Genomic DNA, 23,594 nt, shown 5'->3' with positions numbered 1-23,594 from the left:
AAGGGGAAAGGGCACGCAAGGCCTATGAGGACTTGCAGACCTGTACAGGGTGCAACATCTATGTACTTGGGAGAAGGATGGCAGCTCCTGGAAACTGGTCGCAGCCATACACTTGGCGTGTCGATGTTGTTGTAGGGGTTAAGGTGACAGTCAAGAAATGTCCTGCTTGAGAAAGGCAGGGGAGGGAGATACCGTAGCGCCTGGATTCCTTAGCATTCACCAGGAATGTGCCCTGAAATGGCTGGCTGATAGGTGTCCCGGGATAGAGGGATCCCATCGTTTGATTTTTAAAGATGTACCTTGCTAGTTTTGTATTGTTTCCGAAGTTTACAGTGTAGAGGATATAGAGAACAATGATCAACTTCTACGCCAGTTTTAGTTACTCTTTGGTTTACACGTAATGTTTACTGAGTAGGAGCTGGAGACTATTGGACGAAATAACAGCTCAGCGATGCATTTTTTTGGGTGCTTAGCAGGGCAAGTGGTGAGCTAGTGTAGCAAGTTAAAACTTATAGTTGTGGGGGCTGTATCTTAGATGGGAAAGGGTAGGAGTTGTTGGGCTACTGAAGAAGTGTGGTTTTGTATGTATAGGATACGGCTGCCCTTGGAAAGTAGCTTCTGGGACTTTGGGCACGTGAAACTGACTTAATTGGATTTGGGTCGGTAATTGTGGGAGGAGATGGTTAGGTGTTGGATTTATGGTAGACTATACTCTGCTGTTTTGGAGATGGGTGACAATGTCAGGAGACGTATTCAGATGTCAAATGAATGTTGGTTGACATGTTTGTAAAAGAGCAGTGACACTAGGAAAGCCTACCTTAGTATTGTGGGCAGTTATTGGTAATGTTTGGCTTGCATCATGGGCTAATATCTATGGATTACCGTTGAAGAGGCACCTCCAACTACACTGTTTCCGTTGCTAAGAACAACCTTTGTGAAATTAAGTTTCATTACCTACTGTCTGGATGGGAAGAAGAGTTAAATGCTTTTGAATTAGGACGGTAATGTAATGCTTTTATTTCTTTTAAAATAAAACCTTTGGTATGTTATCACCTAGTTTTGACTCTTAAGGAGCAAAAAGACTTCCTTCATCGACAGTTCTTTTAATTGTGAGCTTGTAGCGTAAGCAGTTTTCAGACTGATGCGTATTCTGTTGGCATTTAAAAGAACGATGGATCTATGGGTTTGGTGAGTCTCTGCCTGCTATCCTATGATTGCATGTTGTCTCTGTTGAGTGTGTAACTATACTTGTGCTGGCCATGACAGTCTGCAGACTGAGCATCCTGGGGTGGCAGGTGTTAATGTGGCAGTTTTCTGGCTAATGAATTTATGCTGTTACGCATTTTTTGGCTGTTGTCTGACCCTCTGGTATTTGCCATTTTTGGCCTTGTGGGTTGCCTCGATGTAAGCAGTTTTCCAGGCGATGAAAGACCACAACTGGCAGTTAATTGCTAAGGCCATCTGATGTTTCCAACTCTTAGACCGATCAGCCCTCAGAATGAATGAATGAGATATTTATGTATTATGTGTCTGCAACTAAAGTGGTGATCTGTCACCTCTCAAAACCGATCAATGGGCTGGCATTGGCAGTTGTATGTGTGAAAACAGGAGCCAAGTAAGGTCCCCCAAGCCCAGGTGCACAGCCAATAAATTGTCAGTTCAACAGAGTTCAAAAACATTCTTCTGGTTTAATCTTTATTTCATCAATGTATAATCAAGTTCCATCCATTCATTCATTTTCCATATTTTACTCACTCCAATAATAACTTCCATGGTGCAGTTCAGGTATTTCTTCAAAATACAAGAAGATTTACTGTTTTTCATGACTCAAATGGGAAATGCTAGAAGACCCAATGCATTTTGGGCGAAACTGCCCTTCCCCAGGGATCACTATGATTAAAAAATCATTAAAAAAAAATACATGATAACGAACAACACCAAGCTCAGTTACACATGCTGCTGTTATAAACAAGCATTGGCGTAGCCAATTGGTCTCGCTTTTATGACCTTATAAGTATTTAGTTATGCAGCACAATATCCTTGGTGCAACAACATCAACTGTTGCATGGCTAAACACTTATAAGCTCCCAAAAGCGAGACCTATTGGCTATGCCAATGCTTGTTGTTCTAAGTTTCCCTGGGGGGAATAATTTTCTCCCCTCTGTAAACTGTACTGTCATGTGCACTTAACTCGAGTCTGACCTCCCAGGACTTGGGCAATGATCCCGTAACTCTACCCTTATTTTCTGGCCAGCCTTGTACTATGTACTCTTTAACCCCTTCCATGCTGATGACGAACCCCACCCGTCATGCACTACGGTGCTCGTGTGCTGATGACGGCTGGGGTTCGTCACGGCCTGCCCCCGTTCGTGTTGTTTAAAGCACACCAGGGGAATCGCGGCCGCATGGAAGGGGTTAAGCGAAATCATTTCATTGTCGGCTAACAGACATTCTGCCTACTTCTGTTTATTCATGTACGTCACTTTGAGTACAACTTCTGTCTTCCTCTATGTCAGAGCCATCTCCACCTTCTGCTGGAGTGATGCTCTAGTAATGTTGAGTGATGCAATGGTGATAAGAGTGGTGCTGACTGAGTTGGTGCTGACTGAGTTGGTGCTGACTGAGTTGGTGCTGACTGAGTTGGTGCTGACTGAGTTGGTGCTGACTGAGTTGGTGCTGACTGAGTTGGTGCTGACTGAGTTGGTGCTGACTGAGTTGGTGCTGACTGAGTTGGTGCTGACTGAGTTGGTGGTGATGAGTTGGTGGTGATGAGTTGGTGGTGATGAGTTGGTGGTGGTGAGTGATGAGGTGGTGGTGGTGAGTGATGAGGTGGTGGTGGTGGTGATGAGGTGGTGGTGGTGGTGATGAGGTGGTGGTGGTGGTGATGAGTGATGCGGTGGTGGTGGTGATGAGTGATGCGGTGTGGTGGTGGTGATGTGATGCGGTGGTGGTGAGTGATGCGGTGGTGGTGAGTGATGCGGTGGTGGTGAGTGATGCGGTGGTGGTGAGTGATGCGGTGGTGGTGAGTGATGCAGTGGTGGTGAGTGATGCAGTGGTGGTGAGTGATGCAGTGGTGAGTGATGCAGTGGTGGTGCTGTCTGATGTGGTGGTGCTGTCTGATGTGGTGGTGCTGTCTGATGTGGTGGTGCTGTCTGATGTGGTGGTGCTGACTGATGCGTTGGTGGTGCCGATTGCTGTAGTGGTGCTGAGTGATGCTGTGGTGGTGCCGTTTGCTGTAGTGGTGCTGAGTGACGCTGTAGTGGTGCTGAGTGACGCTGTGGTGGTGCTGAGTGACGCTGTGGTGGTGCTGAGTGACGCTGTGGTGGTGCTGAGTGACGCTGTGGTGGTGCTGAGTGACGCTGTGGTGGTGCTGAGTGACGCTGTGGTGGTGCTGAGTGACGCTGTGGTGGTGCTGAGTGACGCTGTGGTGGTGCTGAGTGACGCTGTGGTGGTGCTGAGTGACGCTGTGGTGGTGCTGAGTGACGCTGTGGTGGTGCTGAGTGACGCTGTGGTGGTGCTGAGTGACGCTGTGGTGGTGCTGGTGAGTGATGCGGTGGTGGTGCTGGTGAGTGATGCGGTGGTGGTGCTGGTGAGTGATGCGGTGGTGGTGCTGGTGAGTGATGCGGTGGTGGTGCTGGTGAGTGATGCGGTGGTGGTGCTGGTGAGTGATGCGGTGGTGGTGCTGGTGAGTGATGCGGTGGTGGTGCTGGTGAGTGATGCGGTGGTGGTGGTGGTGAGTGATGCGGTGGTGGTGCTGGTGAGTGATGCGGTGGTGAGTGATGCGGTGGTGGTGAGTGATGCGGTGGTGGTGGTGGTGAGTGATGCGGTGGTGGTGGTGGTGAGTGATGCGGTGGTGGTGAGTGATGCGGTGGTGGTGAGTGATAAGGTGGTGAGTGATGCGGTGGTGGTGAGTGATAAGGTGGTGAGTGATGCGGTGGTGGTGAGTGATGTGGCGGTGGTGGTGAGTGATGTGGCGGTGGTGATGAGTGATGCGGCGGTGGTGATGAGTGATGCGGCGGTGGTGATGAGTGATGCGGCGGTGGTGATGAGTGATGCGGCGGTGGTGATTAGTGATCCGGCGGTGGTGGTGGTGCTGAGTGACGCTGTGGTGGTGCTGGTGAGTGATGCGGTGGTGGTGCTGGTGAGTGATGCGGTGGTGGTGGTGGTGAGTGATGCGGTGGTGGTGGTGGTGAGTGATGCGGTGGTGGTGGTGGTGAGTGATGCGGTGGTGGTGGTGGTGAGTGATGCGGTGGTGGTGGTGGTGAGTGATGCGGTGGTGGTGGTGAGTGATGCGGTGGTGGTGGTGGTGAGTGATGCGGTGGTGGTGGTGGTGAGTGATGCGGTGGTGGTGGTGGTGAGTGATGCGGTGGTGGTGGTGGTGAGTGATGCGGTGGTGGTGGTGGTGAGTGATGCGGTGGTGGTGGTGGTGAGTGATGCGGTGGTGGTGGTGGTGAGTGATGCGGCGGTGGTGATGAGTGATGCAGCGGTGGTGATGAGTGATGCGGCGGTGGTGATGAGTGATGCGGCGGTGGTGATGAGTGATGCGGCGGTGGTGATGAGTGATGCGGCGGTGGTGATGAGTGATGCGGTGGTGGTGGTGATGAGTGATGCAGTGGTGATGAGTGATGCGGTGGTGGTGGTGATGAGTGATGCGGTGGTGGTGGTGATGAGTGATGCGGTGGTGGTGCTGTCTGCGGTGGTGGTGCTGTCTGATGTGGTGGTGCTGTCTGATGTGGTGGTGCTGTCTGATGTGGTGGTGCTGTCTGATGTGGTGGTGCTGTCTGATGCGGTGGTGCTGACTGATGCGTTGGTGGTGCCGATTGCTGTAGTGGTGCTGAGTGATGCTGTAGTGGTGCCGATTGCTGTAGTGGTGCCGAGTGACGTTGTGGTGGTGCTGAGTGACGCTGTGGTGGTGCTCTGAGGGATGATGCTGTGGTGGTGCACACTGATGCTCTGCTGTCTGATGCTGTGGTTGTGCTGAATGATGCTATTGTGATGCTTAGTAATGCTGTGGTATTGTCGAGTGAGAGAGAGCGTTAAGATATAATGCCCAATTAGAAAGGGTGGATAGAAAGAAAAAGAGAGAACGTGTGTACAGAGAATAAAGGGTGGAGCAACAGAGGAGAGAGAGAATTAAAGAGGGTAGAGAGAGATAGAAAATGTGTACATAGAATAAAGCGTGTTGCGAGAGAAAAAAATAGGTGTAAAGAAAGAAAGGATATACAGAGAATAAAGGGTGAAGCAAGAGAGAATAGAAAAAAATGAGGGTGGACAGAGAGAAAAAGAGAGAAGGGTGTACAGAGAATAAAGGGTGGAGCAAAGGAGGAGAGAAAGAGAATTAGATAGGGTGGAGAGAGAGAGAAAATGTGTACATAGAATAAAACGTGTTGCGAGAAAGGAGAGAGAGAAAAAAATAGAGAGGGTGGAGAGAGAGAAAGAGAGTGAAATGGTGTCCACAGAATAAAGGTTGGAGCCAGAAAAGATATAGAAAAATTCAGAGAGGGTGGGGAAAAAAGTGAGAAAGGGTGTACAGGTTTTAAAGGGTAGATCGGGATGCAGAGAGAAAAAGAAGGGGAAGAGTGATTTAAGGGGTTGGAAAGCGAATCAGATAAAGGGGTGAGAGAAAGAAAGGCGTAAAATATGAGAGTTAATTAAGTACAGTGAGAATTAGGGAGGGAAGAAAGAGAGGAGAGAGACAATAAGATTGTGGAGGGTGTGGTGTGTAAATACAGTGACAGGTGAAGTGATGGGTGAACAAGTAGAGATGAGGGGAAGAAACAGCGGCTTGGGGAACCTGGCATAGATCACAGCGGAAAGCTAAAATGGGGCTGAGTAGGGTGCGAGGAAAGAGAGATATGGGGTGAGATAGGAAAAAGGGACAGTAAATGGGAGCGCGAGAAGGGTGAGCATGAACAGAGAAGGAGGGCTAGGAAGATGAACAGGTGGATTTAGAGACAAGACAGGGTGATGTTGAAGAGCGAGAGGAAATGAGAGATGTACACATGGGATGGCGAGGAGGGAGAAACAGACATGATGGATTGGGTGAGAAGAGAACACTGGATAGACGAGGCATGTAGAGGAGCAGGAGACGTGGATTGGGGTGAGGGAGACTGGATCTGGGGCAGATTGAAACTGGAGAAGAGACGGGCATGGGAGGTGAAGAAGATGTATACGCAGAAGACTTGAGAACACAGTGAAAATTATAGGGATATAGTAAAACTGGAGAGGCTGGAGATGGGCACGGAAGACACATATACGGATAGAGGTGAGGCAAGAGGAAGAAACCTTAGGAAGCGGGGGATGCAGACATTCAGAAGGACACGGACAGGCAACGCGTGGGAGAGCAGGCAAAGTGATCGATAAGGGGACCCTGGAGATACACATGGGGAGGGCTGAGAGAAATAGGGGCTGGGAAAGAATGAGAGAATACACGTGGGGAAACGAGCTGTGACGAGTCACACGAAAGAGAAAAAGTTGCGCGGCCGAGAGATACGCTCTGTGGTGGGGAGAGGCTGAGCGAGGCGCTTATAGGAGCTGGGGCTCTTTAAAGCTTGCCACACTGCGCGTGCACGCTCATGGAAGAGCAACGGCCCTGTGACAATTAAAAGCTTTGAAAATCTTACAGTCCTTCCTCTGCAATGCACAAAAGAAAATAATCAAACATAAAGCACTCGCCGCAGTATATTGTAAATTTTGGATGAAAAAATGCACTGTAGATAACCCACCTGAAATAAACACTGAAAATTTGTTCAATAGAAGTTCACCGGGTCGTTACGGAAGACGGTGCATCTCTAGGATCCATTGCTTCTGCCTGTTCGCTCTGAAATCGTATGCTTTTTGCCTGTTCGTGTTGGCAAAGGGGTACATTTCGCTGAGCAAATTTAAGTTCGTGAAAGCATCTCGACTCTGTGACAAATGTTAAGCTTTCCCAGCCTGTTGGGATAGGGACGTTGAATTTGAGCAGGCGCTCCCTTGATGCACTCAACCAGCCTACAAGTTACAGGATCAAAAAACGGGCAAACAGGATTCTGAATGTTTGCCGTCTTAACCTGGGCGGTCCATACTCTCCTTGTTGCTGTTGGTGATTTGTGAGGAGGTGTAGCTGAATCGGAGTATTCCTGCCCAAGGATTTGCCTACTGCTTGCCGAACCCGCCTCGCGGGTCCGCTTCGCCATCTGAGGACTCTGTCATCATTTGCTCCTGAACTAGCGCTGAAGCGCTGTGCTTGGGGAAGGTGAGGGTTGTAACGGCGACAGGGCTGCGAGCGTTAACGCAGGGACTCCGTTTCCCAGGAGTCCCTGCACGACCTTCTATCACCACCTGGTCTGCTCTCCCTGCCTGCCCGGCCCCTAACCACTTTCCCCCCCTTTATATCAGGCAGAATACACCGCTGCGCGGGAGCGTCCCGGGAGAAGCCCGGGACAAGGGTAGGGCCGTCTGCGGCCGTCTGAGGCCTGAAGAGACTGGACTGGGCCCACGCTCTTGGCTGTGCACCCGAGATTGTGGTGCACTCATTTGTATTGTAAGCCTACCCCTTCTGCCCTTGTTCTTATTGTAGTGGTTGGGGCACTTTCAGCGGATTAGCTGTCACTCATTTGTACACTCTATGAGAGTCTAGTGTTTGCGGTTTTCGCTATTCCCTCTCTTTGTTCCCGGTGAGAATGATGGAATGCCGCGAAACTAGAAGTATGGCGGCGGCGGGTGGTAAAAAGCTGACCGGAACATTAGATGATTTTATTGTTCGTACCAATTCCTTGATTGATCAAGGTATTGTCCTTATGGAAAGAAGGGTTTCCCAGGAACTCGCATTAGCCAAAAGATCGTCTTTGGGTCTCATTGGTTCTGCACGCACCCCTGATACTTCGTTACGCATACCTAACCCTGTGCAGACTCTTGTTGATGTTCATAATGTTAACTGCGTCCAGCCTGGCTTACGAGACTCTCCACCACAGACTCTCAGGTTGCGACTCCACACGACCAGAAGAGGGGGGAGCGGGAGGGGGCCATTCCCAAACGTAAGCATCCAAACACTAACCTCCCTGGAGCTAAGAAAGTTAGTGCTATAATAGCCGGGAACACTAGTAACGATGCTAATGAGAGGGGTAGAATAGCAGAGTTGAGGGAATACGGTAGGGAATCTATTGGGCAGAAATCCGGGACGGAAGTAGTTCAATTTGAGACCGCAAGATTACCCTTGAATATCCTTGACAATACCATGTTGGATAACCCTCTGGCCGATATCCTTGAAGACAGCATTATAATTGATAGGCCGGGAGTCGACAGAATAGAAGTTACAGATGGGGAGGAGGAGCCCATAGGCTGTACTATAACAAAAATTGTTAAAACCTTACTTGCTCCCTTAGAAGCCAGGCTTCATGGTATTGAAAAACTGCTTCATGACATACACAAGGATATTAGGTTTCAAGATAGCCTTTATGCCAACAGGGCATCTAATGTTACCGCTCTAGCTAGCAAACCCCGGCCTGCGGGTAAAAGTTCAGTAGTGGTTAAAAACAAGACACCCAAGAACCAGGTGTTGAATCGCCCTAACCCTGTGAGTAATAAAGAGAGTACTCAAACCCCTACATTAAATAAGCCCACTGACCAAGGTAATTCAAAAGGCCCTGTTACCTTTACCCCAAAACCCGACTCAGCACCCCCTGATAAAATTATGAATCGGCGAAACATCCACCTACCACCGGATGCCTGCCCCTATGTGATCATTTTGACAGGGGTTACAGAACTAACCCCTTCAAATTCAGAAACTTTCCAGGCGCTTAAAAATAAGGTATGCCACTGGTTAGCTAATATTTATCCCCTACCTTCAAATCTCTGTGGCAATATTCTAATGGTTGAGAGAACGCCCTGGGTGGGACATAATAGGAAAAGAATACAGGGGGACTGTATAGTAGTGACTTTTAAAGATTCCCGTATTGTGGAATACATATGCCAAGGGAATCCTCGTAACAATGGTACCCTAGTGACGGCTAAGCCTTTGTCCTACTTTTACATGCCTACTGAGCAACGGGACAATAGGTGGAGTTGGCTAAAAGACCCCAATTATCACAGAGGAGTGAGGAGGCAAGAGGTGCCCAGGGACATGAATCCCTATAGTTGGGGAGTGGGCGGGGAGGAGGGTTGGAATCTAGTTCAGAGAAGAGGAGGAAGGCATAACTACGGCAATAGACATCATGCAGATAGTTTTAGGGTTAATGGTATGATTGTTGGTCACCTAAATAACCATACTCAAGCTCCCCATGCACTAGATTACCTCTGCAACATCCCAATGACGAACCAGTATGACTGCCTGTCTGACTTAGGTTGGGTGGATTTACAACAGGTGAGCACAGTGCCGGGAAATGATAAAGGAAACAGGATTACTCCTGTTTTACCTGCAAAAGTGGCCCCGGAGACTGGGGTCCTGAGTGTGGATACCAGGGTATCGGCTCCGGTCGCCCAGGAGCTTGGCAAGGGCAGGGATCTAGTAATTAGTGTAAATAGCCAATTAGCAGGTAAGGAAGCCACCAGAGGCAACAGAGATATAAAGGTGGTAACCTGGAATATTGCTGGGCTAAGGAACAAAGTTGATGATCCTATCTGGAGGGAATTTATAGGTACTGCAGACATCATTGGCCTACAGGAGACTTGGGACATAAAAGAACATACTTACCTTGGATGGCTATATCACCTATTCTCTCCCAGCAGTTACTACCACTAGAGGAAGAGCCAGGGGCGGGTTGGTAACCCTAGTGGCGGCTAACATTCTTGGAACACACACAGTGATTGCATCAGGTTCACCCTACTGTTTGGCAGTCCAAATTGCCTGTAAAGGGGCATATAATGTTCTAATTGTAAATTTTTATAACTCTTTTGATAGAGCCACCCCAACCAGCAACCTGACAGCGTTAAATTCCTTCTTAGCAGAATATAAGGAGCTGACGGAGTCTCAATGCTTTTTAATATTACTGGGGGACTTTAATATTCATGGATGTCCAGATAAATGTATGTCCAATGACCTATTTGTCCCTATTGAACAAGGGCATATTCATTTTGAGCATACGGATCAGGGGATCCTATTAGAAAATACCCTGGCTGAAAATGGTTTGATGTTACCCACGGGGGGTGAGGTGGATATACCCACTTTTAAGGGAAATGGTAGAGGGTCCACTATAGACTTTATTTTTATAAGTTTAACCCTGGGGACTAACATAGTAGCCTATTCTCCTGTTTGGTCTCACTTTAGTGATCGTAACCCTGTCTTTCTGTGTGTTAGAGGCATCCTTAGCACATCTGAGAGCTCACTGAACAGGGTTGATAAACAAGATATCCGGGCAACAGACCAGGCACGAAGGATTAAATGGTGTAAAATTGTACCTGAGGATTTTTTAAGTAACCTCTCTAATATTAGAGGGGAGGAGTTGCGGACATGTATGGATGAGGAAGCTGGGGACATAGAGGTAGTGGAGGCATATCAAAAAGTCTGTCACCAGGTTATGTCTGATTTAATGTGCTCTGGCAAAGTTAAAGACCCAGGGACAATCGGCTGGTTTGATCATAACTGTTCAGTAGCCAATCGTAAACTGAAGGAGGCTCTAAAAAGCAAGCCAGTTGACAGACAACGTGTGGCCCTCTTAAGGAAAACATATAAAGCAGCAGTAGAACAGAGGAGACGGGAGATCAGGGAAGATGCCTGGGCAGAATTGACTTCCTTAGACGTGATAAAAACAGTGCCAAATTCTGGGCAGTGGTCAACCAATCTTACTTCGTTGACTCAAGTAACAATGTTCTAGACTGTGGCATCCAGGAAGACAAGTGGCTCACCATTTTAAGTCAGTCTATGAACAGGTGACTATAGGGGTTGATGGTTCAACCTCGTTGACTAGTCATCCATATACTTTAGTGGTGAATGAGGGCGAAGTGGCTGAAACCATCAGTAAAATGACAAGCAATAAGGCCCCCGGCCCTGATGGCGTCCCAGCCGATCTTTTTAAATCCAACATAGCAATATGGTCTAAAGTTTTATCTAATGTATTCAATAGAATTTGTAAACTCGGTATCCCAACGACCTGGTCGCAATCGGTCATTGTACCTATTTTTAAAAAGGGTAATGGAGGAGACCCGGGCAATTACCCCCGAATTTCCCTTCTAGATTCAGCAGTGAAGGTCGTAGGCAGAGTGGTTCTGTGTAAATTAACGGATTGGCTTGAGGAAACAAATTCTTTGTCAGCATTACAGTACGGGTTCAGAAAGGGGCGCAGTACGATGGATCAGAGCCTTAACCTCCAATTGCGGATTGGAAAGTATACCATAGTGAAGCAAGGTTGCTTATATATAGCATTTATGGACTTGTCCTCTGCCTTTGACCGAGTGAACAGGTCCAAGCTCTGGGGTTTGCTCTTAACCCCTTCCAGGCTGATGACGAGCTGGGCTCGTCATGGCGTAGCCTCCTCGCACGCTGATGACGAGCCCAGCTCGTCACCAAAAGTGCGATTTAGAAAATCTCAGCGCAGGAGCGGAATTCCGCTAGCGCGCATGAGGTTAAAGATGGGCATGGATGAAAACATAGTATACTTTTTAGCCGATCTCCATAGGGACCTCACAGCTACAGTGAGATATGATCGTAAGGGGAATTGTACGGGCAAGATAGGTATAACCAACGGGGTCAGGCAAGGCTGTACTTTAGCCCCCCTATTATTCACCTTGTATATCAATGAGCTGGCCAGTGTGCTAGGAGCAGCTTGTAAGGATATCTCGAGGGCAGGCAAGTTTCCCCTCCCGCATTATTATATGCGGATGACGCCTCTCTTTTAGCGCGCACGGCAGTAGGGCTACAAAGTCTTTTAAATTCCTTTTTATGAGTTCATGTCCTCCTTGGATCTTGGCGTTAATTACACTAAATCTCATGTCATGGCCGTGGGTACAAAGGGCAGGCGCAGGAAGCTGATGACACTCCACTGTAATGGGAATAGGTTATCGAGGGTAACTAGATTTCCATATCTGGGGGTGGTTTTTGATGAAAGTTCTACCTGGCTCCCACAACTGTCTGAGAAAAGAAATGCTTCTGTCCGGTCCATTTTTGCAGTTCTGTGTTTTTCCCGTAAACTGGGGGTAAAACCGCTACAGGCAGTGTTAAAGGTCTATACCGCCAAAGAAAGAAACTGTGCTCCATGGGAGTCTCAGCACTTTTTAAAACATTTCTCAGCCACTCTTAACATTGTAAATTAGCATAATCCTAAATGTCTAACATTGTAGAAATGACTAACTGAGCCAGTGATATGTATTCCCCATTAAGAGGTGAAATTGCAGTAGGTGTCCAGCCTTCTAGCAAATTTCAGGGTGGCTTTAGCCTCTTGTAGCCCTTTAAGACTAACCCCTTTAGTCCTTAACACAAGAAGCATTTGGGGCAAAGTAAATGCCAAGTAATCCAGATCAGGGACCCTTTCCGATAAGGTGAGTTAGTGGTAGGTTATAGTATAAGAAAAAACACCTTTATTTGTCATTTTATATAAAAGTGACAGCAACAAAGAAAAGTAAAATCAGCAGCAACGTAACAAGGAAGTATACACACACTACTGGGCCAAACAGTGCCCACATTAATTGCCTAATTATAACAATCGGATACGAGATGGGAATTCACAACACATTATAACATCATGAGCAGCATTCCTGAGTAGCAACATCCAGTTCAGTCCCACCTACATAGTCTTGTATTTCCACCATGATTAGCCCTCACTGTCAGAGGAAGCTTCCTCCCCCTTACTCCCCAGGTCCAAGAACTATTGGCAGAGAATACCCCATAAGAAGTTTGTCAACAGTTCTAACTCTATTCATATCTGTCTCCTCAGCCTCTGCTCATTTTGAAACATTTCTAATCCATAGTTCCACTGTGGTAGCCATAACCTCAATCTAGGTGATGACAATGCGCCTCCTTGCGCCAATTGCATAAAGCGAATTGTCATTTGTCGTTTCTTGGGGAGTACAAGTTAACCCAACAAGACACATTTGTGGTGAAAGTTTACAAGTCAGGGAGGCAGCCCGGTTCAAACATACCAACACCCTCTCCCTGAAGTCTTGTACCCTCCCGCAATTCCACACAAAATGCCTAAAATCGGTACCCTCTGCCGCACACCGGGACAAGACGAGCCGCGTATCAATTTTGTTTAGGCTCACCGGTGTCACATAGGTATACGATGCATAACGCTGAAGTGAATCAATCTGAACTAAGCATTACTGGATCCTGTCTGCAACAATACACACATCCTAGCCCAGTCCACATGAGAGACAGGGGTCCCCACATTCGCCTGCTAAACATACCGCACCCTCATCGGTCCCTGAATAGTGTCCGCCTGCAGCGCCTTACAAAGCAAAGTGGTAGGTCATAGTTAGGTTAGAGTACAGAACATAATGGAATTAATTATGAGGACAGTGTTAGGTGGTTGGAGTTATTGTACTCCTAAAATAGGATTTAGTATTTGAGAAATGGAAAACAATTTCAACTTTTGACTTTCAAGCCAATTACCAATTACCTGTCCTGCATTTAATTTTGAAGCTTATCTTTCTAAGTTTTTGATTCAAACATTCTGCTTTTTTAACTTTAAATTTCCAACGTTCAACTTCGATACATTCTTAGCCTAATCATTAATATCATAATCCCTAGCACAGAACTTAACTGAAGTCTGTCTTTAGACGTGGCATGGCAGTTGCAGGTAGCATTGACAGTCCTTGGGGCTAGGTTTATGTACACGGTGGTATCATAAATATGCTGGAGGATACATGGGGAAAGGGTTTTGATAAATAGTTTGTTAGTCCTTTTTAGGTCTCGACTTAGCAAAAGCTCGCTCTCGCTGCAAGAACTATAGCTGTCGGCTCAGCCGACAACGAGGGGAGACAAGAGCTGGCCAAGCGTGCAGCATTGTCTATGGCGGCGTCGGATTCCGAACCGCGCCTTGGGATTGGGTCGCGCGTGTGAGCTTGTAACGTAGACAGCTAACGCGCGCGACCCAATCCCACGGCGTGCGTCTGAATCAGACGCTGCCATGCTTCTGACTGCTGCGCGCCTGATCGCCCTCCCCCGGCACGGTGTGACCCGGGAATCGCTCTGGAGTTTGTTTGGTTGTTGCAGCGCCAGCACCGGGCACGGCCCCCGCCTCTCCCGCCGCCTGTAACGCGATCCATCTGGAATGAAAAGCTGAGATCTGGCCAAGAACACACTGCGAACATGTTTTTAATGCCGCTGCTGGAAAGCGTGAGCAAACCAGACCACCCTGAGTGAGCACGGCTCGTTTAAAGTGAGCGAGGGTCCCGATGGGCAGCTTCGGCTCTACCCCTCTCTGCCAGCACTGGGCGGGCACAGATCTCAAGCCGTCCCGTGCCAGGGCGATTAACTAACAGTGTTCTGCTTTTTTTAAATAAATGTATGCCAATGGTTACAGTGTGTGCTCTGCTCTCCCGGAGCCAGGCTCAGTCACCCCATCCCTTGTGCCGCGGCGTGTGATCTTACTAGTGGGTCTCATTGCAGGGTGTAAAGTGTGCACCACGTCATGGGTTGCTTTACGCAGTGTATGGTTTTGGCACTCTGCCCGTACATGCTTTCACTGCCTCCTGGGTAAGCAGCCGGATCCTGCCGTTGGAGTTTTGTTTAACTCGCTGAATGTCGCCCGTGTAGCTTTAATGAGACTCCGCACCCAGAGTGAGCTGTTTACTCCCTCGCCTTGGTTTCATTTTACTTTGACAGCCAGCCGGTTCTCCCATGGCCGCGGGTGCAGCTTGACATGCTGCTGAGTCACTGGGGGTAGCTGGGACAGTTTTAGGTAAGTAAGATGACAGGAAGGGGGGTAGGTATCCATCGTGCAGCAGGTGCAGTTGCACCAAGGCCCGATGCACCTCAGATATGACTATTGTATTACTCTACCGATCACGGGAGGGGGAGGAGACATTAGTCCTGTTTGCCTTAGGACAGTGGTTCTTGTGGTTGTGACAGGCGAGGGCTCACAGAACGAATGAATGTAACCGGGTGGACTAGCTGTGCCCCCATCTCTGCCACCGGCATGTGCCCTTCACACCCACCCCCATCTGGAATCGAGGTTCCTGCACCTGCGTGAGGTGCCCTAGGACTCTCCTTAAAAGTGTTTGCAAGGCGGCTGACACTTGTGTGGTTTGTTTATTTTGGGATGGCGTCTGGTGCATGCGTCGCTGCAAAAAAATGAGCGCCAAATCCGCCTCTAGAACAGCTTCATATGCATTACATGTAATTTGGGCAGGAAACATGCAAAATAACTTCGCTCAGGACTTACTTCTTAGTGCATGCAGTATTCAGCTGGCACAGGCGATTCGTTTTTGAGAGAGCCATACAATATATTCACTTTAGTAATAAGTTACTATATTTAAAAATATGTACAGCATTGATTTTTTTTAATGGCAGTTTCACCCTGTTCCCAGTAATTCCAACCTTTCAGCATGATTAGAGTGTGGGAGAAACCTTAATTGCGCACTGTGCCTGACATTTTTTACTATTCAGCAACAACTAACAGCTTGCAAATCATCTTCATACACCAATACAGAGTTTGCCAAAAATGTAATGCAACACATTGTCATATACAATGCCAATAACTCAAACTTAAATGCTGCAAGACCTATTGCATTGCAAATGCTTGTTAATTTTTTCTTGAGGTTAGGGTAACTTTTATAACTATTTTTGAATGGGTAAAGGTAAAGTTGACCTTTTGTGATAGGACATGGAGCATGCCATCACACTTATGTCTTTAGACACGTTACTGACAACCTGCAGGTGTTTGTTCTGTTAAATGGAGAACATACATCTTATCAACGTTTTAATTAAAAAAAATTAGCTTTATGCTACAGCTCTGGCAGGAGTGACAGTCAATCAATCATGGGCATTTGTATAGCGCGCTACTCACCCGGGAGGGTCTGAAGGCGCTGGGGGGAGGGGTCCGTTACTGCTCGAAGAGCTCCTGAAGGAGAGATGATCCTGGGTCCGCCGGACGTGGATCGGGAGGGAGTTCGATGTCTTGGCTGCCAGGTAGGAGAAGGATCTTCCCCCGGCGGTGGCTTTGCGGATGCGTGGTGCGGCGAGGGCGAGGCTGGACGATCGTAGCTGGCGGGTGGGCGCGTAGGTCAGGCGGTTGTTGAGGTACTTGGGGCCCAGGTCGTGGAGGGCCTTGCCTTGTGTGCGTGGGTGAGGAGTCTGAACGTGATCCTCTTGCTGACGGGGATCCAGTGCAGGTCTCTCAGGTGGCCGGAGATGTGGCTGTGTCGGGGGGATGTCCAGGACGAGTCGTGCGGAGGCGTTCTTGATGCGCTGGAGTCTTTCCTGAAGTTTGGCTGTGGTTCCGGCGTAGAGGGTGTTTCCGTAGTCCAGCCGGCTGGTGACGAGTGCCTGGGTGATCGTCTTCCTGGTTTCGGTGGGGATCCATCGGAAGATCTTGCGGAGCATGCGCAGGGTATATGCAAGAACAGAAAAGGGCACTTTAGATCTACTACAACATTGTAATAGACATTTATGTGCTGAGGTATAGGGAATGGCTAGTGTGGTACTGATGCAATTTTCTGAGTTAGCCCTATATGTAGCGGAGTCCTAGGCACTTTGTAATTTTTGTAGTACACTTGTTAGGGCGAGCCTGGGCAGCGCGTGCTCTGCTGTGAAGCATGTAGTATGGCTTTGAAGCCACGCCCACTCTCTGCCTATATTTTTAATTGCCTTGTGTCATTGTCCTTCGTAAACACTGGCATCCGAGTCATTATTAGGCTTGGACGACTGGACCTTTTTACTGGTGTTGTTACATGGTCTGCTTTATAAGTCGGTGAACACAATTTTATTTAATGCTCTTCCCCTATTCTATTACACAAGGGATCACTGATAAGTTCACCAGTGGTCAGGAGGGTTTTGAGAGGAAGGAGACTGGAGTATATCCTCCCCACGAGACCTAAATCACAACAAATACTCAAATTACACTCTATTTTCAAGACCAGTTCTCGAATAGTGTGTTTTATGAAAAATGAATAAAAGGCTAATGTGGTATGGAATAAGCACCTAGCCACCTAGGGAAAAGGGATCATGCTAATCATGTCCCTGCTGAGTAAGGGGAAAACAACCAGTTCTTTTTAGTTACCCTCACACACCCTAGTGGTGTCATGCTTCATCATCGGGTTACCCCGACCCCTAGAAGTCGAGGTGGGCTCAACCACAGTGTTGGGTAGCTCTTAGTAAGATGAAGACAGGGGGACTTAAATATAAATAATCTAAATCTGATCCCCAGTTTCCCTTTATTTTTGGGTCAGATCACGTTATTAAAAAAATTATAAAAAACTGGTCTTTTGGGATAATTATTGTCCTAAGACCCTAGTGTAAGTGCCGACATGTCCAACAAGGGCCGTAAAGGTCCAGGACTTTCTTCAGGGCAAGTATCAGATTCCCCTAAAATGTGTGGGGAATGAGAATTCGCCTAGCCTTAGTGCTGGTAAGTTCCAATTCTATTAAGGACTCGGAGGCGAGGATTATGCCATACTTTCTTCACTTTATTTTCCACAGCAGCAAGATAAACACATAAAACTACTTTTCCCATGAACTCAAATTATAAGTCCTTTGTCAGTCTTTGTAACCTTTGCAGCTCCCATCATTCATGCTCCTCTGCTGCCTCCTCTTCCTCTTTCTTCGCGCGAAGCCCACGTTCCGGCATTCTCACGCTTCCTGTTTGGAACCATCATTCCCTGAAACAAATTGCATCATCAGATTCCGAACATCTCTTCAGAGTATCTCAGGTAAAAATACCAAACACAGTGCAGCAGCATTAATGTTAACAGCATAAAATTCCCATGAGTGATTTACTTACATTGCATACGGGGAGGGTCCACTTCTTGGAAGTCATTGGGGGGGATATTCCTCGCCTCCGAGTCCTTAATAGAATTGGAACTTACCAGCACTAAGGCTAGCCAAATTCTCATTCTATGGCAGGACCGGAGGCTTCGGATTATGCCAGTTCAAAGCTTGTCGACAACCAGCCGAGCCACTTCCAACACTGGCTTAAAATAGAACCTCTTGAACGTTGAATCTGAGGACCAATCGGCCGCTCTCATCAGATCCTCAAGCCGAGCCCCAAGGGCAAATGCTTTAGAGGCCATAGCGCCTCGCGCTGAATGAGCGCCAAACTGTTTGGTATCAATCCCTGCCTCCTGCATCACCCAACGCACCCATCTGGCGATCGTAGGGGAGGAAACAGCCTTGTACTGTTAACGTAGGGCAATAAGAAGTTGTTGTTCGCCCGGAGGGCGAGTATTATCAGTCATATACTCATAGGCACGGAGGCACTGTACTACACACAGTTTAGGGGAGTCCGGAAAAGCTGGGTATGAAATAACCCGGGTAAGGGTCTTGGTTCGTCTTGTCACCGTAAAGGACACCCCATCCGGGGAAAAAATTCTAGCCGTGATGTCAAGAGCTCGTACATCCGAGACTCGCCTGCAGGACACCAGACACAACAAGATCGCCAGGTTAGCCGTAAGCTCTTTACGGGAGAGAAACCTATTCGGTTGCCACGAAAGAAACAAATTCAGAACCATGTTCACGTCCCACAGGACGGAGTAACGTGGCTCAGGTGGCAGCGAGAGACGGATCTCTCGAAACAATCTGCACACTAAAGGGTGCTCCCCAATCGGGGAACCCTGCACCAAATCATGGCCAGCCGAGATCGCGGAAGGGAATGCATTGATGGCTCGATAGGCCAAGCCCTCTTACGCCAGATCAGCAAAGAAATTAAGGACCTGCACTACATCTGCCCCCACATGATCGAGACTCCGTCGCATACACCAGCAACGCCACCTATGCCATGCTGATCGTTATCTCTTGGTTGTGCTATCTGCCCAAGCCTTGGAGAGCAAGACCTCTGCTTTTCCCGAAAGGCCAGGGAGAGTCCAGCGACGCCGGAGATCCTCCAAGCCATCAGCCTCAGCGATCCCTCCTGAACCAACCGGTGGGTAGTCTCTTCCGGACTGAGTAGAATGTGAGGAGAGAGGGGGAGTAGGATTGGAAAATCCCAAGAAAGTTCCAGAAGAACCGGAAACCAAACTTGAGACCTCCACCAAGGCGTGATCAACACTACCTCCGCCAACTGATGACGCAGCATCGCCGACACTCGCAATATCATTGAAAACGGGGAAGCGCGTAACCCTTCTCGCTCGACCAATCCTGGAGGAACGCGTCCATTGCTTCCGCCAACGGATCCGGACGCCAACTGTAGTATCTCGGAAGTTGGCGGTCTAGGTGCGATGCAAACAGGTCCACCGTGAAGGGACCGCACTTGTCCGCCAACCGAGCGAAGACCTGAGGGTCCAACTTCCAGACGTTGGCATCCAGCAGGTGCCAGGAGTGCCAATCTGCTACCTCGTTCTGCCAGCCCGGCAAGTACTCCGCCATGACCGACACGTGATGGTCCAGGCAGAAGTGCCAAAAATCCTGTGCGAGGTCTGCCAGCATCTTGGATCTGGTACCATCCAGATGATTGATATAGCGGAGCGCAGACACGTTGTCCATGCGCAACAGGACACACAATTGCACTCTGTCCCTCGTCTAACATTGGACTGCAAAGGATCCCGCGAGCAATTCCAAACAATTGATATGCAAAGATTGCTCTTGGGCAGACCAGGCGCCACCCGTGGAAAAATCGCCGCACCTGGCCCCCCAGCCTGACCAACTGGCGTCTGACTCGATGACTATATCCGGGTCTGACCCAAAGATCGCACAACCGTTCCAGGCCTCCATGTGCGACAGCCACCACTGCATCTCGCCTCTCACCTCCTCCAAAAGTGGAATGAGCTGAGAGTACGTTAGGCCCCTCCGAAGGTGGTACGTCTTTAGAAGCTGCATCGCCCGATAATGGAGGAGGCCTGGAAAAATGGCCTGGATTGAGGACGAAAGGAGGCCTCGCCAGGGAGTGTCGCAGCTCGTGCCTGATCTTCGACATCTTCTTGGCAGGAAGGCTCGACGTCTATGTTGAACCCCATAAAGGTGGCACACTGGACGGGAACCAGAAGCAACTTCTCGTTGATAACAAAACCCAGACTTTGAAGCAGATTGACTGCCACCTGCAGCTTGGACACCAACCGTTGTGGACATTGATCCATGAACAGCATGTCGTCCAGGTACACAATCATTCTGACACCCGAGCCCTCAAGGCCTCCACTGCCGGGCGTAACACCTTTGTGAAGCACCACGGTGCCGAGGAGAGCAAGAAAGGCAGCGTGGTGAACTCGTAGGCCTGACCGTCCCACCAGAACTGGAGGAACCGGCGGTGGGGGAGGGAAAACCGGGACCGCCAAATAGGCGTCTAAGTCGAACCTGACCATCCAGCCAGATGGCCGTAAAACAACCCGCAAGAGGTGAATCCCTTCCATTTTGAAATGGCGGTACACCAACCACTCGAAGTCTTTTAAATTGATGACCGGGCGACGGCCGCCGTCGACCTTGTTGACCAAAAAGAGGTTGCTGATGAACCCCACGGGAAGCTCCTCCGCGCAAAAGATCACCCCTTTGTGGAGGAGGGCGGAAACCTTTGCGCGCACCAAGTCTGCATCGCGCTGCGAGAAAGTAATGGGACGGGGACGTTGTAGCTGACGTGGACGACCAAGGAACTCCGTCTGAAAGCCCTGGACCTTCTGCAGCACCCAAGCGTCGCTTGTCAGGGAAACCCAGGCTGGGAAAAAACTGTGCCAAGAGCCCCCCCTACCCGCAAACTCGCTGAGGGCAGCACACTCACCTCTTCCAACACTCTGTTGCTGGCCTCTCTGGCCTCCCCGGCCGCGGTATCTCTGTCCCCTCGTGGGGTAGAAGTTGTTGAAGCGGTTGTTGGGACTGAAACTGACCAGGGCCGGAGTCTTGCCCCCGATCGGAGCTGTTGCCGCGGCCAAACGAGCGGCCCCTGCCACGTCCGGCCCGGTCAAAAACCCGAGGGGCAAAGACCTTCTTTATATTCGACTGAGCCCTGTCTAAGGAGGTAAAAGTGACCACAAATTTGCCAAGCTCCTTGAGCTCCGAAGAGCCCGCCCTGCTCCGCCGCGCCAGCCTCAGACGAGGCGAGGTCACCCAACTTGGGGTCTATCTTAATCAAGAGCGACCTCCGTCTCTCAGTAGTGAGCGCGCAATTTGCATTCCCAAGAAAAGGACCTCGGGGGGGATATGAGGTCCCCTGTCACCTTGGCCTCCTCAGCCATGTCCTGAATCTTAGTCAATCGCGTCCAACAACTTGTCTTGGCAGGTGCGCCACGACCTGTCTATACCCTTCCAAGGGTCCTTAACAAACTTGGCTAAAATGTTGCCATCTTGGGGTCTATATCCGGGGTCAACGTCACCTTACCTTCTAAGGTGGGGCGAGGGCACTCCGCCCTAAGGCAACTGCGGGCATCTTTATCCACAGGCTTACGCAACCGGTTAGCCACATAGAGAGCCACCTTCTCCCCGGGAACCCAGTCCAAAGAGCGGGGATGGACAATATCGTCTGGGTCTAACATGTCTGAAGGGCCAGAAAAGCTAGGCGCTTGCGACGCAAGCCATGACCTGGAGGAACAAGCTTCCTCGTCCGTGTCAGGCGAATCTCCATCCTCCTGCGGGTCCGGGGACATCGTGCCCGGGGTAGGAGGAGGAAGTTCAACTGGGGGCACAGAAGAAGGTTGGGGATCCTCATGCTCCGTAAAGTCACGCTTAACCCTCGCGAAAGCCTCAGAATCCACCCCCTCTGTACACTGTTTCTTAGGAGGTGGGGGGGGGAGGGGACTGGGTCGGTGTCGTTTCAGGGGCCGGTGTGGGAATCAGGGCCGCAAGCTTTGCGTACGCCTCACCCATGCGCGCAGTGATCTGCTGCTCTAGGGGGACTATCGCCTGGTCAACCGCCCTGTAGATGCTATCATCAACAGCCTGATAGAAATCGTCATCCCAGGGGACATAATTCAGAGGGTCCTCAGGGTATCCGCCGGGGTCTCCCTGCATAATGAGTTGAGTCAGGTGCTGCATGAACCAGAGAAAAGGCGCAGGATTTGCACAGGGCCGTCACCGGCACCAACTTTAAACTGGGAAGGAGTCCAGAAAAATGTGGGGGGCCCCAAAGGAGCACACAATTCTAGGGGGAGCCAACCCCAGGGGACGCCAAACACCCTTTTAGATATATAGGGTACCACCCGGACAAAACGTCCCACAGCACCACTTATGTGGAATTGGTGCCAAAATTACGACCCCGCAGGGTGTCCACTAAAACAATACAACCCACACAGGGCGTAAAAACAGTAGCACACTGAAGTTTGCGACCCCCCAGAGGTGTTAATCCGGGTGGTAGGGGCAAAAACGGCAATCTCCTGTGGTAAACACGGGCAAAAATGCAGAGAAACGCGACTTTCTCTCGCGCTGACCACAGAGTAGATATTGTGCCCCCTAGCGGTGGGAGGACCACACCGCACTGGTCACTGGGCTCAAAATCTCGTTAGGATCGCGCTAAGCGTCCCACGATTTGCAGGGGACTCTGTAAGGGCACAAAACGTTAGCGCTAGCCTGGCAGGACAATAAACTCTCCTTAAACAGCCCCCAAACCCAGGAGAGAGAGAAAAAGGCACTTCACTTGCTGCTGAGCAGCGAAGGAAGAGGAGGCAGCAGAGGAGCATGATGGGAGCTGCAATGGTTACAGAGACTGACAAAGGACTTATGTTTTGAGTTCCTGTTTTTCCCAAGTGTTCATGGGAAAAGTAGTTTTATGTGTTTTACTTGCTGCTGTGGAAAATAAAGTGAAGAAAGTATGGCATAATCCGAAGCCTCCGGTCCTGTCATAGAATTATTGTTAGGGAGTCCCTATTCTATTTGTTATTCAAGGGAAGATTAGCTTCTCCTTGTTGGTGTGTGAGAGTATCTCTGTATTGCCAGGCTCCACCTTAGGGCACAAGAGAAAATTACAGAGAAACACAAAATCATATATACATGATAAATATACAATTGATACATAGTGCGTAATCCATACACTTGCATGCTCTCTTCTGTGTGCATGCTTGACAAGTGGAGTATTTGGATCCTACTCAGTGCCAGTCACCCATATCGTGAAAAGGACTGGCTAAATATAGTGACACAATCATTAGGTCAATTGTTATATTCTAGTGCCAGATCGGTGTGTCGAATACGTGGAAATTGTGAATAAAATACCAATAAAAATAGTCTCATTTGCAGAGGGACTCATAAGCGTACTGTCATGCCAACACAATCTCATCCATTCATTCATGCCACGTGCACGTTAGTTTGTTCATATAGTGCTTTCAGTTGATCATTCATTCGAACATACCATGTGCCCATTAGTATTATTGCTAGCACTTACCCAAGTTTTGGGGGTATTTTGCCACTCAAAGGACCGGGGATAACAATATAATGGTCCTAGTTACGTAGTGAAGGAATGACAAACAAGATTATGTATGGAGGAGCCACTACGAGAGATTAAGCATATCGTAATATCAAAGTGAAACTGAGGTACAGGGGCTGGGTTTTTAATAAACAGTGCTCGAGTCGTATCGGCGTGTGTCTAAGACTTACTTAGTTGAAGACCTCACCGTTCTGG

General features: G+C 49.1%; 1 protein-coding gene across 2 annotated transcripts in view; it reads left to right on the top strand.

The window, feature by feature from the left end:
• TLK2 (tousled like kinase 2) overlaps window positions 1-23,594 on the top strand; it is a 1,405,344-nt gene that overhangs the window by 821 nt on the left and 1,380,929 nt on the right. The gene's annotated exons all lie outside the window — the stretch shown is intronic.

The sequence above is a fragment of the Lissotriton vulgaris genome, chromosome 5 (genome assembly GCF_964263255.1).
Source record: "Lissotriton vulgaris chromosome 5, aLisVul1.2, whole genome shotgun sequence".
NCBI lineage: Eukaryota > Metazoa > Chordata > Amphibia > Caudata > Salamandridae > Lissotriton > Lissotriton vulgaris.
This window is presented reverse-complemented; position numbering and strand designations above follow the sequence as displayed.